General features: G+C 36.8%; 1 protein-coding gene across 19 annotated transcripts in view; it reads right to left on the bottom strand.

Annotated features, from left to right (window-relative positions):
* EYA1 (EYA transcriptional coactivator and phosphatase 1) overlaps positions 1 to 23,132 on the bottom strand; it is a 321,217-nt gene that overhangs the window by 231,648 nt on the left and 66,437 nt on the right. For 3 of the 19 annotated variants that reach the window (XM_070221425.1, XM_070221431.1, XM_070221438.1), the window contains exon 1: positions 1,966 to 2,136. The exons of 12 other annotated variants lie outside the window; for them this stretch is intronic. The gene's annotated coding sequence lies outside the window, so the exon portion shown is untranslated. Of the gene's footprint in view, positions 1 to 1,965; positions 2,172 to 23,132 lie in introns of those variants that run through there. 4 more of the 19 variants (XM_023648470.2, XM_070221433.1, XM_070221428.1 and 1 more) reach the window with 3 other exon arrangements.

Raw genomic sequence — 23,132 nt, 5'->3', positions numbered from 1 at the left:
ATGTTTTAATAGCTTTCAAAGAGTACATGATTTGGGACCTAGTAATCTGGAATAATTCCTTATGTACACATCTTCATCATAGGAATAAGTATAACAGCACTAACATAAAACAACCAAAAGATCAAAAAATAGGGGAATATTTTTAAAATTTAGTTTGAATGAATTAAATATTATGCTCTCATTTAAAATTATATCTTCAGAGAGTATTCAATTATATGGAAAAATTTTCCATGTAAAGAATAAGAGCAGAATATAAAATTACATGTGAGACAAGTATGTAAATTACATATGCACATATACACACACACACGCACACAATTCCAGAAAGAAAAATATGAAACATCAACTTGGCTAAGGGTTTGCGAGAAATATTTTTTATTTTTCTAAATTTTCTTTTTATTTTTACTCCTATACTCAGGTTCTTTTTAAAAACTGTTTGCACACATCTTTGCCTTTTACCAGAGAAGACAGTAATTACGTGGTTCCTCACCTGGAAAACTATTATTTGGTGGCGTGAACATATGCTTATTAATTACCTTTTCTGACTTACGAAGTTTTTAGTTTTTCAATATCAAGTCACAAGAGATCATTTCACTGCTAATTAGCATATGTACTAAGAGTACTTTATGCTAAGTCATGGACTTGAGTCTGACTCACTTCACCTCTTAATTATAGGCTCCTGTTCTGTTAGAGCGAATCCAACATTTGGAAATGGTAAGTTCTGAATGAGTGTCTAAGTGTGTTAGCTCAAAATGCATCACGTTCTTGGTAATGGACTGGATGCGAATGATGAAGAAGAAAGTGGTCTTAAGGAGGACTCTCAGGTTGGGAACTCGAGCAACTACACAGTGAGTGGAGCGAAACCTGAAGATAAAGATTATAGGAGATACAGGCTTGGAGGACAAGCTCCTGAGTCCAATTTTGTACATGTTGTGTTTGAAGCGCTATCACCACATCCAGAATGATGTTAATGAAGCAACTGGATAATTGAGAGAGAGAGCGCGCCGAGAGGTGAGGAGGAAACAGACAGACGGGCTCATCCAAGGGTGGGACTTTGCTAGACAAGTGCAGAAAACAACCCACCCCCCAAAAAACATACAAAAAAGAGGGATAAGAGGACTTTATAATATTGGCAAGAGTGTTATTAAAATGACTTAGGGTCTCTAAACTAGATAGGGAAGGAAGGGAAGATGAGAAGGGGCTGGGGTGTAAAAAGACACTGGAGTCAACAGATTGGCTCACAAGCTTCCAAAAAGCATTTGAGGCAAATGACTAAACGCAATCAGGGTAAAATCAAAACAAAGCAGAGGGACAGAGACTCATTATTAGCACTGCAACGTCATCTCGTGTTTTCACTCACCTCAGATGCAATATCACTTTCTCCTTGTCACCATTACACTGGATTTTCTTATGCCTGTCATGGTCGTGGGGTTCAGACATACAGTGACAGAGAGTGTCAGCACTTGCCCTTCTCTATTTCTACATATGCTTTCCATATGTGTTCACTTAGCATCTAAATATTGTTATGGCAGTCACATGCTCATTGACCATTGCTTACTTGAGAACTAGGGTGGAATTGGTGAGACTGGTTTCCAATCCTGGTTCTGTCACCAACTGTTGGTGGTGATCTTAGCATCTGTAAAATTGCTCAATTGATATCTCAACGGTATCCTCCAGGTTTAAGATTCCAAAACAAGGACTTTATTTGACAAGGTTGTCTAATACTCTTATATTCACAGAGACTTTTTTGCGGGAAAAGAGGGGAATACAGCTCAAAAACCTTTTCCTACTCTAGGCTTAGTAAGAGACTTTCTTCTGAAGCTTTAGATTTCACCAGATGATATGATTAACACAAAATCTCAACTTCTAAGTTCTTTAATTTCTTGCCAAAGATTTAATGGCCCTAGAGCTACTTTCCCATTCCTTAGAGAATGTATTATTTAAGTCAACGTTTCTCAAACTCACAGGATCACCAGACGGCCTGGAGCGCTTGCTGAAGTCATGCTAACTAAGCCTCTTCCAACTCTGCTCATCAGCTTCTCCTGGGGCAGCCCCATGACTATACACATAAATTTGTGTGTGTGTGTGTCATTTACTCAACAGCAACACAGTCTCTAGTCTCCCATTCTACTGTTCTGCCACAATTATCACAGAACAATTTAAAACATTCCTTTGGAACACTGCTGAATTCTTTAAGACCACACAGTCTTTAATTTTGACCTTTTTTTTTTTTTCTTGCTTGAGGAAGATTAGCCCTGAGCTAACATCTGTGCCAATCTTCCTCTTCTTTATATGTGGGTCACTGCCAGAGCCTGGGTAATGAGTGGTGTAGGTCCACACTCGGGATCCAAACCCATGAACCCCAGCCACCAAAGCAGAGCACACCAAACTTAACCACTATGCCACAGGGCCAGCCCCTCATCTTCTTTTTTTTATCATCATCCCGAAATTTTTCCCACCTTCTTGGAATCTTCTCACTTGTATATTTTCTCTGGTGTAAAGAACATTTCTCTGTCATTTAAAGTAATGGAGAGTACTATGTAACTGGGATTTAAAATCATCAAATGTGCCTTTTACCATCACCACTGCTATGTAATTATAAGAGAGCCCACTCCACAGATCTTCTTTACGTAGTTATTCATGTAACTTTTTATCTATTTCATCTAAATCATCTTTCTCCAGCCAATACTCTCGCGCATTACCATGCCCAAGCATTGTTGTCTCCCATGACTGTATTCCTCTCCATTTCCGATTCTCCCTCCTTCACTCATGGGCCCCCTTCCAAATTCCACCCATGGCTATTTTTCTATAAGTTATAAATTTGATGCCGATCTTTATATCTCAAAAAACTCACACTTTTCAGGTACTGATGCCATGTTTATGGCTTTTTCCTCCTCGTTCCTCCTCACCTTTTATGAAAAATGTTCATCACTGCTTACATTTTCTACCTCCTTTCCAAGAGGCATCTTTCTGAGCTGCAACAATCTATTCAAATCCTTTTCATCAGAAACAGCCATCTTTCTTTTTTTCTGACTGTGCCTCTTACATAGGTAAAGGGCATTTCAAAGCCAAACTCAACAGGAAATGCAATGTACCTAGTTGGCCCAAAAGCTACAGATAGAAAATAATATTTACAATATGTTTGTGATGTCATCATAATCATGGTACCTGGGTAGTAAATATAATTACATTAGTGACTTTAAAAAATTTTTTCCGATGACTTCTTTTTCACTCTTGACAATTTTATCTTTCCCCAGCTTTATTGAGGCATAATTGACAAATATAAAAATACAAAGTACAAAGTAAAAGTACAAAGTAAAAAGTACAAAGTAAAGATTTGATATACATGTACATTGTGAAAGAATTCCTACAATCAAGTTAACTAACACAGCCATCACCCCATATAGTCACCTTTTTTTTTTTTTGGTAAGAATGTTTAAGATCTACTCTCGGCAAATTTCAATTACACACTACATTATTATCGACTACTGTCACCACGCCCTACATTAGAGCTCAGAACTTATTCATCTCATAACTGAAAGTTTGTAGCCTTTTACCAACCTCCCCCCATTTCCCCTACACCCTATCCCTTGGCAACCACCAAATTACTGTTTCTATGAGTTTGACTTTTTTTTTTTTTTTAAATTCCACATATAAATGATAACATTCAGTATCTGTCTTTCTGCCTGGCTTATTTCACTTAGCACAATGCCCTCCAGGTTCATCCACTCTGTCAAAATGGCAAGATTTCCTTCTTTTCTTAGGCTGAATAATGTTTTATTCTCTGTAGGTGTGTGTGTGTGTATATACACATTTTCTTTACCTATTCATCTGTCAGTGGACACTTGCGGTGTTTCCACGTCTTGGCTATCGTGACCAGTGCTGCAGTGAACATGGGAGTGCAGACAGCTCTTCAAGATACTGATTTTCTTTCCTCTGGATATATACTCAGAAATAAGATTGCTGGATCATATGGTAGTTCTATTTTGCATTTTTTGAGGAAACTCCCTACTGTTTTCTACAATAGCTGCACCAATTTAAATCTCCACCAACAGTGCCAAAAGAGTTCCCTTTTCTCTACATCTCTACCAGCATTTGTTATCTCTTGTCTTTTTCATAATAGCCATTATAACAGGTCTGAAGTGATAGCTCATTGAGATTTGATTTGCATTTCCCTGATGATTAGTATGTTGAGCATCTTTTCATGTACCTATTGGCCATATATATGTCTTCTTTGGAACAGTTTCTATTTAGGTCCTTTGCCTATTTTTCAATTGAGTTATTTGTCTTTTTGCTATTGAGTTGTATGTTCCTTGCATATTGTGGAATTAACCCCTTAATGGATGTGTGGTTTACAAACATTTTTCCCATTCCATAGGTTGCCGTTTTATTTTATTGATGGTTTCCTTTGCTGTACAGAGCTTTTCAGTTTGATGTAGTCCCACTTGCTTATTTTTGGTTTTATTTCCTTTGCATTTGGTGTCAAATCAAAAAATCACTTCCAAGGCCAATATCAAGGAGCTTATCACTTCTGTTTTTTCTAGGAGTTTTATAGTTTCAGGTCTTATATTCAAATCCTTAATCTGTTTTGAGTTGACTTATGTGTATCGTGTCCAATAGGGGTCCAATTTAATTCCTTTGCATGTGGATATCCAGTTTTCCCAACATCATTTATTAAAGAGACTATTTTTTCTCCATTGTGTATTTTTGGCAGCTTTGTCGAAAATAAATTGACCATACATATGTGGGTTTATCTGGGCCCTCTATTCTGTTTCGTTGATCTATGTGCCTGTTTTTATGCCAATACTATACTGTTTTGATGACTATAACTCTGTAACATAGTTTGAAATCAGGAAATGTTCTGGCTCAAGATTGCTTTGGCTATTTGGAGTCCTTTGTGGCACCAAACAAATTCTTGTATTGCTTTTTCTTTTCCTCTGAAAAATGCTGTTGGAATTTTTATAGGGATCATATTGAATCTGTAGATTGCTTCTGGTGGTATGGAAATTTTTACAATATTAGCTCTTCCAATCCATGAATACAGACTATCTTTCCATTTATTTGTGTCTTTTTCCATTTCTTTCATCAATGTTTTATAGTTTTCAGTGTGCAAATCTTTTAGCTCCTTGGTTAAATTTATTCCTGTTTTACTCTTTTTTTTTGCTATTGTAAATGGGATTGTTTTCTTAATGTCTCTTTCTGAGAGCCTATTGCTAGTGTATAGAAACAAAACTGATTTTTTTTTTAAAGATTGGCACCTGAGCTAACAACTGTTGCTAATCTTTTTTTTTTTCTGCTTTTTCTCCCCGAATCCCCCCAGTACATAGATGTATATTTTAGTTCTGGGTCCTTCTAGTTGGAAACACAACTGATTTTCGTATATTGATTTTGTATCCTGCAATTTTACTGAATGAGTTTATTAGTTCTAATAGTTTTCTGGGGTTTCTACCTATATGATCATATCTTCTGCAAGCAGAGACAATTTTACTTCTTCTTTTGTGATCTGGTTGCCTTTTATTTCTTTTTCTTGCCTAATTGCTCTGGCTAAGACTTCCAGTACCACACTGAACAGAAGTGCAAGAGTGGGCATCTTTGTCTTGTTCCTGATCTTAGGGGAAAAGTTTTCAGCTTTTCACTGTTGAGTATGATGTTAGCTGTGGACTTATCATATATGGCTTTTGTTATGTCCAGGCACCTATACCTAATTTTTTGAGAGTTTTTATCATAAAAGAATGTTGAATTTTGTCAAATACTTCCTCTGCATCTACTAAGATGATCATGTGATTTTTATCCTTAAATTTGTTAGCGTAGTAAATCACATTTATTGATTTGCAGATGTTGAACCATCCTTGTATCCCAAGAATAAATCCCAATTGATCATGGTGTGTGATCCTTGTAATGTACTGTTGAATTCAGTTTGCTAATATTTTGTTGAGGATTTTCCTATGTTCATCAGGAATATTGGCCTGTAATTTTCTTTTATTGTAGTATCCTTGTCTGGCCTTGGTATCTGAGTAGTGCTGACCTCATAAAATAAGTTTGGAAGTGTTCTCTTCTCTTCAATTTTTTGGAAGATTTTGAGTAGGACTGGTATTAATTCTTCTTTGAATGTTTGGTAGAATTCACCAGGGAAGCCATCTGGTCCTGCACTTTGTTTTGCTGGGAGGTTTTTGACTACTGATTCAATCTCCTTACTCATAATTGGTCTATTCAGATTTTCTATTTATTCATTATTCTGTCTTGGTAGGTTGTATGTTTCCAGGAATTTATCCAATTCCTCTAGGTTGTCCAACTGGTTGGTATATAATTGTTCATAATAGTCCTTTATGATCCTTTCTGTTTGTGAGGCATCCATTGTAATATCTCCTCTTTCATTTCTGATTTTCTTTGAGTCTTCTCTCTTTTTTCTTAGTTAATCTGGATGATCCTTTCTTCTGCTTGATCCAGTCTGCTGTTGAACCCCTCTATTGAATTTTTCAGTTCAATTATTATATTCTTCGTCTTTATGATTTCTGTTTGATTTTTTTTGTATTTTCATTCACTGTTGAAATTTTCACTTTGTTCGTGCATTGCTCTCCTGAGCTTGGTGAGTATCTTTATGATCATTGCTTCATACTCTGTCAGGTAAATCACTTATCTCTGTTTCATTAAAATCAGTTTCTGGAAATTTGTCTTTTTCTTTTGTTTGGAACATATTCCTCTATTTCTTCATCTTTCTTCACTCTTTGTTTTGGTGCATTACATAAAACAGCCAACTCTCCCACTCTTGACAGACTGGCCTTATGTAGAAGATAAATATTGTCAGATCAGCCCGGCCCAAGATCCTGGCTGCCTGCCAAACTTTCATGATTGTCCAAGCTGCTGTTTTGTTCTTAGTGACTCCCACTGGAGGGTGAACCAAGATCTGTCAGTGTCCCAAAGGTGTGGGAAATGCCCCCATGCCTCTTATGGCTCCCAGAGGACTCCTAATTGCCTGCCCCTGCAGATCACTGATGCAAGCTACTTGGAAGCCCAACCTTCAGGCAGCAGCTGGGAAAGTCAGGATGTTATGTATGCAGTCTAGTCTCTATCAGGGAGAAACTAGGAGCTGGGTATTTTTGCCTACTCACCCTGTGCTCAGTCAGCAGGAACAGCCAGAGAATACTTTTGTGCTCAAATAGAACTGCCTCTCCATTTTGCATGGTCCTGGGAGACTTGTGAATGCCGTGCCCCATCAGCTCCCAGAGCTCGGTGATTTGGGCGCCAGGCCCTCGGGTTGCAGCCATCACAGTTGGGGTGCTAGATGTGTGGACAAGCTTCTTCCAGGGAGAAGCTGGAGACTTGGTTTTACCGTTGGAGTGAGCCAGGGAGAGATGGAAGAAAACATCCCCCCCACGTGCTCGGGCTCCCAGGAGGCTCTCAGTCAGCTCCTCCACGCAGGCTGGTTAGAAGCTGCAACCTCAGGCAGCAGCGGGGAAAGTGTGCAGCCAAGTCCCTTCTATGGAGAAACTGGGAGACGGCCTTTTTGCCTGCTCCCTCTGTGCTGAGCCCAGGACGGGTAGCTGTGGAAGTGCTTGTGAGCCCATCTGAAAACTGGTCTTTTTATTTAACACGGTCCTGTGGGACTTGAGAATGCTCATCCTCACTGGCTATCAGAGCCAGGTGATTTCAGGACTCCTCCCTCAGGTGGCAGCCTTAAATGCTGGGACACTAGACCAAACCCTTTGCTCCTGAGGGAGAAGCTGGGAGTTGGGAGTTCCCTCCTGCCTGTAAGGTGCTGTGCCGGGGGTGGGGTTTACGGTGGGAATGCATTTCAGCCTTCCCCATCCATTTCGATGTGGGTATTTTCTCAGTCACCTGACGTGTAGCAGTCACTCAACTAGTTCCTGGCTATCTTTCAGAGCAAACTTCCCTGGGTGTAGCTGCATACTTGGTACAGCTGCGGGAGAAGAGCAGGTCCGGAGCCCTCCGTCTCAGCATCTTGGTGAAGTCCTCAGAAGCTCCGCATTAACAATTCTTCATCAGAGCATTTTCATTTGTTCACGGTTGGCTGCAATGTAACTTATTAATATAATTTGAGGTTTCTAAGCCTCAACTTATTTGCTTCTTATAAAATGAAGACGGTATAAAATACAACAAAAAAATACACAGTCGGCATAATTTTAAATACAATAACAATATGCATTCTATTTCTATTACTTATCTAAAATTACAAGCCTTACACTCAACCTCATTTTCAGACTCAGTTTCCTATGGGTGTACTTGCTAAGGCCATTGCTAGCACATTTTTGAACTTCACTGCTTGTTTTAAAAACAGAATCACAACTTCCCTCTGAGTAACAAAGGATCAATTCTTACTCAGCTTTTTAAAATATTTACTAATATTTCTCATTATACAATTCATATCCAGGACCCCATATAGTTTTCAAGAAATTTGGAATGATAAAGTAGAACTTAATTTATTTTCTTAAAATAATCTCTGCCTAAATTTAACCTTTTCCTGATAAATAATAATACCTTATTACCGCACACTTCGTTCAGAAACAATTGAAGACAACTGTTAAATTATGTTACAGTTAAAACCCTACATTTGTTGCCTCAACACAATTACATTTAGAATGTGGAAGATGTTGATAACATTAAAGCGAATGAATAAAGTAGAAATCCCTTTATAAAATGCAGATAAGACTGATAGCTGGTCACATAATCAAAAGAGTTAGTTAAAAGGAAGAATTAAAAAATTGTACAAGTATACTCAAAATATTTAGTTTTTATTTATAATAAAATATTTATTTATATTATAAAATATATAATTTTACATTGGTGGTGTGAGCCTAAGTTCCTTTGTTGGGAGATTGAATTCAAAATCAATTCTTACATAAACCACACCCATAATGTATCATCTACAAATTCCAGTTTGGGCATTCTAGAGTGGAACTATAACTTTGACATCATGAAGCAATCTAATGTAGTATCCTTCTAGATTTTACAATTTTATTTTCCTTCTTTTGCAGTTGTTATGACCACACCTAATTAGAGAGTAACATTTTTCAGCTAGTCTTTCCAAAAAATTTCAACCTACTTCTAGAAACATCTCATTCCTTTCATATAATTTCATTGGTTGGCACAATATTTAAATTTGTAGTGACAACGAATACAACTGTCACAAACAGGTTTGGGAGCAAACGACTCTTGGTAAGCATACGACTCAACCAATATGAGCAAAAGTCTGTGCGTGGACACACTAGAGGGTATTATGTCAGTCAGTGTGTTTCACAGAAGGAATGAAACCCATTAGCCCATCTAGGAAGTCATAGAAATGGTGACCAGTTAGGAGAGCTTCTATTCCAGCTAAGCTTTTAACAAGAATTTTACTACTCTTTACCTTAACCTTTTAACATTTCATGCCATATGCAGAATACCTTGATGGTTTATAACTGCTCTAGTCTGTTCTACAGAGTTTTAGTTTCCCTAAAAAGATCCTTAAAATGCAGAGAAAATGTTTGTTAAATCTTATGCAGCCAATAATCATATTCAAAATTCCCAATTTAAACGCAAATTGTCATAATTTTAATGATTCTACAGTCAAATAAATATTTGAGGCCCAACTATATGAAAAGCACTGTTCCTATTCCATTCAGAAAATAAAAAATAATTTTAATTTATTTGTTCAGCCATAAGACTATTTTTTCAAAGTTTCTATTGGAAACTTTCTACATCTATTTTATTTTTCTCAGAATTTAAATTGTAAAGTTTCTACAGCACTAATGAAAATTTGTGAATAAGACAAAAGTGGCTGATTTTCTACAACCAAATGAAAAAATAATTTGTTTATTTTGCCTACTAGTGTTTTCATATGTATCGTTCTATATAACAACGCACAAGTTGTAAATCTTGATTTTGTTTTTCCCTAACATTAAATCACAAGTATTCTCACATTTTTATACGCTCTTCATACTGCTATGCATAATTGTCGCAAGCGTGCAATGAGAAGAAATAGCACAATTTATTTAACTGCTTCTGTATTTAACATTTAGGTTATTTTCAACTTTTAGAAATCATAAATAATGCTTCAGTGAAGATCTTGATCATCTAACTTTACTCTTTTCAGGGGGAAAAAAGAATATATCTCTAGGATAAATTCTCCAAAGTAGAATTAATAACGCAAAGGATATGGAGCTTTCATGGTTGGCAATATTTATCACCCAATTGTTTTTTGTTACATCAGATTTACATCCATAAAATATAGTACCACGTACCTGGTTTTATGTTTAAACTCTGTAAGAATGTAGATAAATTTTATAATGTACAATAATGTATAGTAGAAGGAATAAATGCATAAAATACAATTGTGTATTTTTGATAATGTAAGACAGATGGAAGAATGTGAGGGCATAAAGAGTTTAACTGTAGCGCTGTTTAACATAGCCACCAGTACAATAAATTCCAATTTGTTCCCATCTTCACCAGCACTGAATAGTATTTTTATTTTTTTGTTAGTTTAAAAAGCGAAAAGTACATTTAACCACATAGTTAATATAATCTAATTTAATATGTTTATAGATATGTACATAGAGGAAAAAACATAGGAAAAGCAAAGTGATATTTAAAAGAAAGTCAGGATAATGTTTCTCTCTGGGAGGGAGGTTGTAGGAACGAGATGTCATCAGGGAGGGGTCATCTAAGATAGTAGTAGAGTTTCACTTCTTCACTTTGTGTACTCAGCACCAAAATTGTTATTCTTTTTTTTTTTTAAGGATTGGCACCTGGGCTAACAACTGTTGCCAATCTTTTTTTTTTTTTCTGCTTTATTTCCCAAACAACCCGCCCCCCCCACCCCGAGGTACATAGTTGTATATCTTAGTTGCAGGTCCTTCTAGTTGTGGGATGTGGGACGCCACCTCAACGTGGCCTGATGAGCGGTGCCATGTCCGTGCCCAGGATCCGAACCCTGGGCCGCTGCAGCGGAGCACACGAACTTAACCATTCGGCAACGGAGCCGGCCCCTATTATTCTTTAAACAATAGAGATAGCTATTTTGTGCATGCTTTGCAAATACAATTTTTGTCCCAATAAAAATAACTTTAAAAATGAGATGCACGGATAATAGCTCGTTCTTCTCACCTCGCGTTTGCTTTGCCAACGTGCATTCTGGTGATGTTGCTTAGTTATGAAATTCCATGATGAATCATGGCTCATCCTCCCCTGTGGGGGAGCATCATGCAGCCCTCCAGGAGACAGGAGGTCTCCTCAGCACATGGATCCACACCTTCCTCCCCAAGATCTCCTCAGACCGGAGACACCAGTTGTCTTTGTATCCGTCACCCTCAGCAGGATAATTTCAGGAACTTTCCTTTCTTTTCCAAATGTCAGTAATTGGTTCTTTATCAATGAGAAGTTATACTGCTCCCTCATTAAAAGTGAAAGGAAAAGAAAAAAAATTTTACATCAGGAAGAGATTTAAACTAGAAAAAAGAGGAAGAACAAGAAAATGTGGAGGTAGTTACAGAGAAAGAGTGTACAACCCGGATCTCTACTGCAAAGCCTTCACAGCCAGACATCAAATTACAAGAACCACACGGTCAATGGTGAAATCCTGCCACTGATGTGTGCGAGTTCAGACTCTCTTTCGTGAACGTTTCATACTAATGCTTATAAATCGGAACACATACTCTGAAGAACATGCCAACTGCATCTCCACTCTCTGGTTAAGATTCTGATTGTGCATGTCCTTCTATTGTGATTACATCATTGGCACTCCTGTCTTACGTTTAGTTTCACTGATGTCATTTGCCCCGTCGTGTTAAGACGCTTAGAAGTTCTTAAGCGGTGAGGGAAAAAACATCCTATTCACCATGATTCAGTTTCCTTAGAGAAAGTAAGAATTCTATATTTTAGGTTCAGCAACTCGCATCACTATTACCAAAGTAATATTCATCTACCTGAGATATTCCCCCAAATCTCCTGGATATTACAGATCCTGTTTATAAAGTTAGAAAGTATTTATAGAAAGTATTTTGACATCAGAAAAGGCAAGGCAAAATTCTTTACAGATTTAAATATAATTGTATTATCTCTTTTTTATTCATACATTTATTTAAATATTTATTGACCATCCACTACTTCCAAGGTGATAGAAGGACCCAAATTCTACAAAACAAAAGATCGCTTTGACACTTCATAGAAGAAAAAGAAAGATTTACAGATGAAAAAATGGTCTACCAAAACAATGTGCTCTAGATGGGTAGCTAAAGGCTTTTGCTCTGAAAAGATATGTCTTTTTGTAGTGAAAAAAGTTTGTTATTTTATTAAAAGTCTAATCCAAAGATTTTAGAATAGAGCTAACAATATTTCTAAAATAATGTGGAGATTAGCACTGAAAAGCTGTGGTGGCCTCAGGATGACAACGGAAAGATCCAAGCAACAATTTCTTGGCAACATGGTATTTATGTCAGAGCACAGATGGAAGAGTAAAGTTTTTGTGCATATACAGGCAAGCACAAAACATACCAAAAGCAATGCTTGCTCTCTGGAACTCAGTGGAAACACTGGCATTAGGAGAAGAAGATAGTCCTCCACAAAATTTACACTTTGCATTGAGTGACGTAATATGCAGTACTGTGTATACATAGGGTGACTTGACTCAATTATATTCAAATCCAAAGCCTTTGAAAAGAGAAGGATAATAACAGGCAGCGACTGCAAAATGTCAACAAGAGTACATATCATTTTATGTAAGGAGGTGTAGACACATAATTCTTCATCAATATTCAGGACAGCTGCACACACTATAAATTTACGACCACAGACTTAAATTTCTTGGCAAAATGTTTTCCAATAGAGGAGCTTACAAGCGGTTTTCTGAATTGAACATGCTGTTGTTTTCCCATTAAAAAGGAATAAAAGTAACAGAGCGCGGAGAAGACATTTATGTGTGTTTACAAGTAGCATCTCTGGAGGAAAAGAGAAGCCCTGGAAGTTAAGATAGAGAAGCAGTGTCACATTGCTGCTCTTCAGAAGTCTCTGGATAAAAGTCATCCAGACCCACAGGCTTAAAAATGGCTTTTTGTTTAAACTTTGATGTTTACTAACAATGGGATTTCTATATGTGCCTTAGAACATTCATTTACATTATCAGATGAAACATCAGTTGGGAATAAATACATACACAGCCATGTTCTAAACCATTTCAGGCTTTTCAAGTTAATAAGGTTGTAAACTTATTTCATTAAGATATATTGGAGCCCAGCAGTCATCAGAAGTATATCGAAGTCATATACCAAAGTATATCAAAAGTAATAATTAGCTAAATGTGGGAGATAGAATTATAGCAGCATTAAAAAAAAATCATGATTTTTAGGGGCTGGCCCAGTGGTGCAGCAGTTAAGTGCCCACGTTCCGCTTTGGTGGCCCAGGGTTTGCCAGTTGGGATCCCAGGTGCGGACATGGCACCGCTTGGCAAGCCATGCTGTGGCAGGCGTCCCACATATAAAGCAGAGTAAGATGGGCATGGGTGTTAGCTCAGGGCCTGTCTTCCTCAGCAAAAAGAGGAGGATTGGCAGTAGTTAGCTCAGGGCTAATCTTCCTCAAAAAAAAAAAAAATCATGATTTTTAAAATAAACATAATTTAAAATACACATTTTAAATATTCATTTTTTAAGCATACACAAAATTAATGAGCTCTCCAGAGTCCAATATTTTTTAATACCCCTTGCGTCTGAGACAGTATCTAATGAATCAGACATTAGAGGCATCTTAGCTCTTTGCCAACTGGGGTATTACTGCAGTGTATTAAATGTTTTATAAGTCAATATCTTTTCTTTGTGGCATATTTCCTTCTGAGAAGGAACAACAAGAAAAAAATTACTAGTACCCAGGAAAAGGAAGTGAATTTATTTTTATTGTTGTATGTTGCTATTGTTTATATGTTTTGTTTACCACATTAAACAAGGAAATTTTGCACCCTTGGAATCATAAAGGATCTTTTGTGTCTATATGGTACCACTTAAAACTCACTATTTTGTAATTAATTTGGAGAGTTTCTTAATAGTTTTAAGCGTCTAAGGGCCTCCTCCCATTAGAGTCACTGACTAGGGAAGAAAGCATACCAAAATATAGAACATCTGAAAGTAGTCATTGGTTGATATGCATACTGGCAGATGTGATACATTCTTGTGAGTAAGTATACACTCAGTGTTATCTGAAATATTAACAGCCTAATAATAACAACGATTTTCATACTGTAGACCATCTATACAAGAATTGCACTAATTTTTGTGTAATACTTCACGGCATTCAGTTGTCTTGAACAATTTGAATTTTCCTCCACATCGCTTAGATGATTTACTAAGTCTCAATAGATTGATGCTATATTGAATCCAATATAAGTAGGAAAGGTGTGCATAGCTCTGACTTTGAAGTTTTAGTTGTTCAAGGGAAGTCTTGGTGGCATAATTGATCCAAGGGTAGTACACAACTGAGTTAGACTGCTGCTTCACTGCGCCGTATCTAGTACTAAGACCAAATTACTCCCCATGTTTAGAGAAACACAGAGTATTCTCTCATAAGCCATTTAATACGTTTGGATTCATGGGATTTACCATTGGGAAGGGATCTTAGAGATATAAATAACCGGCCTAAGTTTATCCCAGTAGGCTATAGGACATGCCCATTAGTAGCAGAGCTATTGTTAAAACTCTGGTCTCCAGTCTTCCTAGCCAGTAGGATTTTCAGGACTCTCTCATCTGGTATGGTTTATCTTATATCTTCTGACTTCATGTTTCTAGGAACACCAGCTTTGCAATTCCAGTTCTGTGGAAATCATGATGTAATTTTTCATAACTAAGCTGGGGGTGGGGGGATTGGAGAGAATGGTGGAATGTAACCAAAATTTACATGTGTCTAAAGAGAATTTCCATCAGGTAACTGGTTAGAACTTGTCAGATCATTGTTTTCCAAAAACATCACAAACATCTATCATGAATGTACATAAAGCCACTGAATTATACACTTTAAAATGATTAAGATGGTAAATTTTATGTTATGCGTATTTTACCACAATAAAAAAAATTTTACTGCCACAAAAATTTCTTAATGTTGTGTTGCTGTTAGTGCTGTTTCCTGCCTAAAACGTTTTCCCTCCAGCTGTTCAATATGTTGAATGCCCAGATTGAGCTCTATGTTCCCCATGACACTTTCCCCAATTGCCCCAGCCTCTGGTATAACATGTTTCTCTGAGCTCCTACAGTATTTATGTCCATCTAACAGTACCACAAATTTAATACTTAACAAATATTGCCATTTATTTTTATGAATTTATCACTGTAAATAATTATAAGTCCTCTTAGAGGAGGCAATATGTGTTGTATTTCTTCAAACATCCATATGCTCTCAAATTGTCTGCCTTAAAGTTAGTAGGGGCTACATAAATGATTCTTGAAGTCAACGTGTCATTGAGCAATAGGGTTCAGCTAGCTCTACTGTGAGGATTCTTAGCTTGGAACTTGGTACCTGATTGGGTCCAGTCTTCATTCATTTATTCTTCTAATCATTCAAACTGGTATATATTGGCACTCTGCCAGGTGTTAAATATAGACATAAGTAAGACAACCTGTCCTCAAGTTGCTCAAATCTTAGGAGGAGAGAAAAGCTGTAAATAAATAGCTGTGGTCCATTGTGGCAAGTATTAGGTGGTTTGTTTTTCAGTTGGAGAAATTTCAATGACTCCCTAAAATTATGGGTTCTAGAGTCAAAGCTGGACAAAAATACTCCTACCACCTAGCTAACTGTGCTTTGGAGAGACACAACCTCTCTAACATGTCAGCTTCCTCCCCTGTAAAATGGGTATGAAAATAGGACCCATCTCACAGTGCTGTTGTGAAGATCAAGTGAAATGATGCATGATTGTCATGCTTAGCGCCATGCTTAGCACGCTGTTAACACCCAACAAATATTAGCTCCTTCTTCTGCCTTAGAATATGACCCTGAACCAACACTATGCTCTGTTTTCTAAGATCTGAAGTCGGGTGTGTGTGTGTGTGTGTCTGTGTGCACACGTGCACACCCTCACACAAATATACATCTATATAACATAGTCACTTGTTTTTACATTCTCTATTAGCACATTTGGGACTTAACAGATGTCAGTTAGGTGCATTTCCACCTCACAGGGGTTCCTCTTTCTCTGGGAATAGCCAGATATGCAAATATGGATTTGGAATGTATATCACATCAGTGCCCTTGACACCTTCCTCTTGGCCATAACTAACACATGTGATGCTAGTTGCATGATGTAGGTTGGATCAATCAGATTCTTTCTCTGGAGCATTTGATCATTGAAATGAAGACATGGAGAAACAGAAGGTCGTGGGATCTGTGAAAGCTTATGGCCGAACTTTGGAGTGACGATCCTTGAATTATCCAGGTGCTCCTCTGCTGAAGGTCGAGCTGTTCAGCAAGTCCTTTGATTCTATGAGCTATGACAACATCCTTCCAACAAACTCCCTCTTCACTGCGGTTACCAGAGTCAGTAACTGTTACTCGCAAACAAGCAAACCAACAGAAACTTAATTAATACTGAGAAAGGTTCACATTTTACAAGCATTGGCCAGATGGTTTCTCTTTCCACGCAAACCTGTGAGAGTTTCGCTGAACTTGGTTTAATCAGTTGGCCTATACAATTGCTCTTAAACAAGATTTTAGAGAATAAGGGGAAAATTGAGTATTTGGTTTCAAAGGATTTGCTTTCTACCATGGCTTTTACTTTAACATCTGAGACTTAGGGTAAGTCACTTCTCTATTCCTTTCTTTTCTCCTCAGGTGAACAGAAACAATGAAATTCCTCGGATTTAACTCATAATCCACAGGTGAGTTTCATTTAAGAAAGGAACCAACTCCAAATTTCCTAGAAGAACCTAAGACCTCCGTCCCCTTCTCTAGAAGGTGAGGCGCTTGGAGTGTATAGTCTCTTGGGGTCCTTAGTGGCTAACCTGTTAATTGATTCTGTCATATAGATCAAAAGAACACAGATAAAAGAAAAAGGAAAGGCTATAGAAAAGATTAATCATGTGGGAAATGCAAAGACATTTCATTTTTTTCAAATGTCCTAAATATTCAAGAATAAGGGAGGACAATATCTGTGTAATGATACAGATTTAATACTGCACAACTAAAAGACATAGGCACCATTTTTTAAAAAGCAATATCTATTTAATACTATATGGTGAAAAAAATTTTGATTTACCTTTAATTTCTGACTAGAGCTGTTGCTGTGTTTGCTCCAAATGTTGTAACATACTAAACAGCGGTGCCAATGGACTTTTTAAAAAATGAAAAAAGAGAGAGAAAACATTACGCTTAAGAGATTTAGATTCATTTTCTCACATCTTTTAAAAGCTTAGTACTCTTACTTAACTCATCTTGAGACATTAGTAGTTCTCAAACAATGTGTGGTTCAGAATTTCCTATTTGGTGGCCCTGGTGAAGCCCCAGGGACCAGTAGTCCATATAACAAAACTGCTATTTCCTAAGACTCACAGGACTCAATTAGCATAGAATCTGAATTGCCTCTTACTCTGGGGAAAGGGTCAGAATTCAGATCATTTAGCGAAAGTGAACACAAATAGAAAACAATTGTTATACAATTGTGTTTTAAAATTAATTTCAGGAATGCCAAACGCATGGAATCCTTATTTTCTAAAAGTACGGAAAGTCTGTTATTAAAAATTCTATCCAAAGCAAACTATAACATAATAAGCTGATACATATTTACCTGTCCACACACATAATTTTAACATAATGATTGTGTACATGTATATAAGGATTGTATATGTATGAGTTTGTGTTTATACATATGTGCGTGTGTGTATGTATATATATAAAATAACTGTATACATAAAAATAACTTTTCCCATAAATAAGACACAAAAATTATCTAGTACTCAGTTTCTAGATTACTTTTGTTCTAGCTATATTTTCACAGCAGAGGAATATATTAATAAATTTTGAAATTGTTTCAAATTATTTGATCATGGGCACATCGCCCACAGCAGGGAGCTTTCAATTTCCCAAAGTATAAAAGGAATTTTGTTTTGTTTTGTTTCTTGCCGTGTTGTGGCTGGCTGGATGTTGGGACAGGATGGGAGAAGAGGATGTTAGCATATAATGGAAATTAAGTTTCTGGAGTTGTGGCATACTTGTGGTTACCAAACGTCCAAATTTTACTTCTCATTTCAAATCGTGCAGACTCCTTTTACAATCCGCTATTTCTCCATTACGAACTGATCATTTGAACTGGCAAATGCAAAGTCACCTTTGGATGCTTATGACAAGGCTTACAAGCCTCCTCGAGAGCCACATGCAGCTCTGCAGAAGGAGCCGCCACTGTTCCCTAGGAACCAAGAACCCTGTTTGCATCAGGAGAATGAATAGAAACAAAGACCATTTGGAGCTTAAGATATGTCTTATATTCAACCGTAAAAACATTTACCCTATTTTGAAACTGTGTTTCTCTCCTTTATGAAACATTCTGTAAGCCAGGCTGGTCTAGTGTTTACAGCTTGGTTTCTTTTTTCACTTTAAAACAAGGCATTCAGCCAACTTTAAACACTGCCTACTTTTAACCAACTGTCCTTTTCTCTCTGTCAACATTTTTGTTAAAGGAAAAGCACATGACTAAATGCTATGATTCTAACACCCTTTTGAAAGAAACTGTAAGGCTCACTCAAGTCAAGTAGCAAAGAAATTCTACTGAGATGCTGGTGACGTCTGATAGATAATCACTGCGGATCATTTCCCGGAATGGCGCCCCAGAAAATTCTTAATTTCCTTGCTATACTTTTGGTTACTGATTTAAGCCTATATGTAGTTCTGAATGAAAGACAGGTCAAGACCATGATCATTTATTCATTAATTATTAGAGATAAGAGTTATTAAACACTCAAAAAACAGCCATTATTATTATTCCAGGCACTGTCTAAGTCCTTCACAATACATAAACCCACTGAATCCTCACAACAATCCACTCAGGGGAATACTATTATTTTTCTCTTACAATGAATAAATTAAGGCACAGAGAGACTAAGTATCTTGCATAAGGTAACTGTCAGCCATTAAATGGCATCATTGCCAAAGTACAACTCAAGCTCCCTGACTAAGCCATGTACTTAACCAGTATACCATGCACGCATTGAGTAGACATGGATTGAGTACGCATATTTTAGATGTAGCTTTGGAGATACATATGTATGTATGTGTATATATACATATATGTATCTATGTATATATGCATATATCCTTATATTTATTTATATTGCCAGCTTCCTATCTAGAGAGAGAAAGAGTAAAACACTGTATAAGGGTGGGGGGAGTACACAATTGTCAAATTAATAGTATAAAACAATGGTTTTCAAATATTTTTCCAGCGAGACATATACACAAAACGTACTCTCAATTGACATGCTATGGCTAGATAAAAATGAGCCCAAATAATGTCCAACTCCAGATTGGTGGCTTTAAATACATTCTTTTCTTTTCTACTTAAAAAAAAAAAACAAAAAGAAGGGCAAGAATGAAATAATGGCATTTTAATGTGGATCGATTAATTCATTTGTTTATTCAACAAATATTTGTTAAGCAGGAAAAATAAAAGTGAAGGAAAAAAAAGTCAAGGCCCTTGCCTTCATGCAGTTTACAGTCTAGGAGACGAGACACATTATCAAATAATCCCATAGGTACTATTCCAGCCAAAGCCCGGATTATAAAGGAAAGCCTGTGGGGACATAAACTAGAGGCATTTGTCAGGAATATCAGTAAAGATTCCCTTGAAGTAACAATACTTGATTATAAATCTGAATTACAAAGAAGTAAAAAGGAGATGGAACAGTGCTCCAGAAAAAGAGGACAGGCTGTTCACAAACTCTGGTGGATGGGAACAACGCGAATGAGAGGCACAGAAGATCAGTGTGGCTAAGAGAGGGTCAGGTTCATGGGGGACACCGCAGGGTGGAGTGGCGGAGAGCACAGCATGAGGTAAAGCAAGAGATGGAAGGGAGTAGCTACCAGTCTGTTCTCATCCATAAAAATATCAACAAAAGTCACTGGAGATACCAAAAAAGTTACATGCAAAAATCTTTTAACTGATCCTATCACAACACGCAAGTTGAGAACTGTTAGTGTACATAGTGATTTCACCAGAATGGAGAGGAAGAGAGTGTACCAAGGACTTCAGTAGGAGTGGGCATTTTCAGGAAGAGGAGGGGACTTCACTAGCCTTAAAAGAATGAGTATCCATTAGAGAGATGGAGAAGAGAAAAGTGGGGAACCAAACATGGAGAGAGTCATAGGAGTGGTCACTTACAGAATGGAATCCTGACAGCCCATGTCTTTCCTAGGAGTGGCCTGGTGATTTCTCATTCTGGCAAATGCCTACTTGAAAGCTGTTGAGACTCTAGTTTACAGCTCCCTTGTTCATGCTTGGTCTTTTGCACAACTTGCTCTAGCTCATCATATTGAGTCCTGGACAAAATCCTGGCTACCGGCTCCATCTACCAAATAGGTCCAATGGTCTATGTGTACAGGTGTGTTGGGGGAGAGGAGGTTAGGAAAAGAAGAGCTCAGATTCTCCAGCGCCTCTCAGTAGGGTACCACTTTCCAGATGAGCACACAATACTGAAGGGCTCTAGGGGTAAGGGTTAAACAGAACATACATACAAGAGCAACAGTAGAGGATTATATATTTTAAGCCCGTCTGCTCAGCAACTGTGCCATAAAGACCTTCAGTCATCTGACAACACTGTTGTTTTATAGCATGACACAATAAAGTTTCTACCCAGAGAACTATACTATCAAGACCACAGCTATCACAAACACTCACTCTCAACTCTACAAATTGTTTTCAATTCTACCCACAATCAACCTTAAGAACTATCTGCTAAATAATGACGTAAGTAATGTACATGAAATACTTCACTCTAGAATGCACAGAATAATTTTTACAGCCAATGAAAAGAAAAACAATATTTTGGATTTCTCTCTTCTATATCAAAGATATATAAAGATAATTTGTAATGAGAAAAAGAAAAGAAAATCTACATCTTTAGCAACAGAGGACTGGTTAAATAAATTATAGTCCATTCATGCAATGGAATACTCTGCAACATCTACAAAGAATGAAGTAGATATTTGTGTGTTGACATGGAACTAGCAACATGGGCCATTTAGTTAAAAAAATCAAGGTACATAACAACGTGTGTCGTTTGGGTCAAACAAGGCTAGGTATACACAGATGACTGAAAATGTTCTGAAAAGGTAAATAAGAAACAGTTGAAGGGTTATGTCCAGGGAGTGGGACTGGAGGTCTAGAGCAAAAGGAAGATTTGATTTTTATTGATCTATTGTCCTGTTTGACTATTTTCAAACCATGTGCATATGCTTTTTTTCACGATAACAAAAATAAACGAAGCTTGGTTCCAAATGTTAACTATTTGCTATAACGACATAGACAAAAAATAATGTAAAACCAGAAAGGACTAGGCAGTAAATCATAGTGAACTTTCCTTTATTACATTATTGCTTCCTTTTCTCATCTGTCTCAAAGTCTAACTCTATAGATTCAAAATAAGCAAACAGTTGGCAGGCAAAGACACAAGCTTTGCTTCCTCCTCCAATTTCTTTTCATGGCTGTTAAATTTCTTCTCTCCAGTTTGCATAGCTGGGCAAACGGTTAGAGACTGGAGATTTTTTATAAACAAAAATTCTTGCTGGCTATAATTTTCATTTGTTTATTTTATTACTCAGTCTATCCTGAAATAGAACCTCAAATTATTACCCATTTCGTTGTTGATATAACTAAAAGCAAATTTCAAACTAATAAACAAATTCTTGAAGACTTTTTTAGTTTTCGCTAGATATGCTCCTGAGTCATAGAATTTTGAAATTTGGTCTCCCAATTTAAAATAGCCATTCAACAGAATGGCTCCATCAAATTATCTTAGTCTTTCCCAGACATGATTCACCTGAAACTCTCATCCAAAACTTCATGGTGAGTGAACTTGTACGATTTTAGCTAATCTTACAAATAATTTGGAATGAAAAAAATCTGAGTTTCTGGTTCCCTCTTCCTACTCCAATCCCCCAATCTCTCATGTCCTTTTTAACCACGTGATGTTATCCAAGTATTACAAATCACAACATTCTTTGCATCATCTGTAGGTCTCAAAGAGTACAGATCTTATACAGAAAATTTACAAAACTCAATTCTTCCGGGACAGACATAACAAAAATCTGAAAGTACTTTTTCCTTTAAATCACCATGATCTTCCTATAGCATAGATAAATTCTAATTAAAGGTTAACTATATTCAAATCTCTAGCCATGTTAATTTGTCAAGGACCAGCAACGTAGGTGTGTTCATTTCTCAAAAGTATTTGAATCATACATTTAAGATTTGCACATTATCTGAAAATGAAATTATCAAAATAATTCTATTTACAATAGCATCAAGAAAGAATAAAATACCTAGAAACAAATTTAACCAGGGAAGGGCAAAACGTTTATACTGAAAACTACAAAACTTTGTTGCAAGAAATTAAAGAAGAGCTATTCTTCTTTGACTATCTATGGTCAACTGATTTTCAAGAAAAGTGCCAAGGCCACTCAATGAGGAAAGAACAGTCTTTTAAACAAATCGTGCTGAGACAACTGGATATTCACATGAAAAAAAGTGAATTTAGAAGCCTCCTCACATCGCAACTGAAAGTTAATCTTAAGTGAACCAAAGACCTAAATGTAAGAGCTAAAATTATAAAACTCCTAGAAAAAGACATAGGAGTAAATCTTTGTGACCTTGGTCAGTCAAAGATTTCTTACATACAATATCAAAAGCACAAGCAATAAGAGAAAAAATAAACTGGACTTTGTCAAAATTAAAAACCTCTGTGCTTTAAAATGCATCATCAAGAAAATGAAAAGACAACCCACAGAATAGAAGAAAATGTTTGCAAATCACATATTTGATACGGGACTTGTATCTAGACTATATAAAGAACTGTTACGATTCAACAATAAAACGACAAATAATCCAATTCAAAAAGGGCATAGAATCTGAGTAGACACATCACCAAAGAAAATATACAAATAGCCAATAAGCACATGGA

The sequence above is a fragment of the Equus caballus genome, chromosome 9, assembly GCF_041296265.1.
Source record: "Equus caballus isolate H_3958 breed thoroughbred chromosome 9, TB-T2T, whole genome shotgun sequence".
NCBI classification, from domain to species: Eukaryota; Metazoa; Chordata; class Mammalia; order Perissodactyla; family Equidae; genus Equus; species Equus caballus.
The sequence above is the reverse complement of the archived record's forward strand: the minus strand, read 5'-3'. Positions and strand labels throughout refer to the sequence as shown.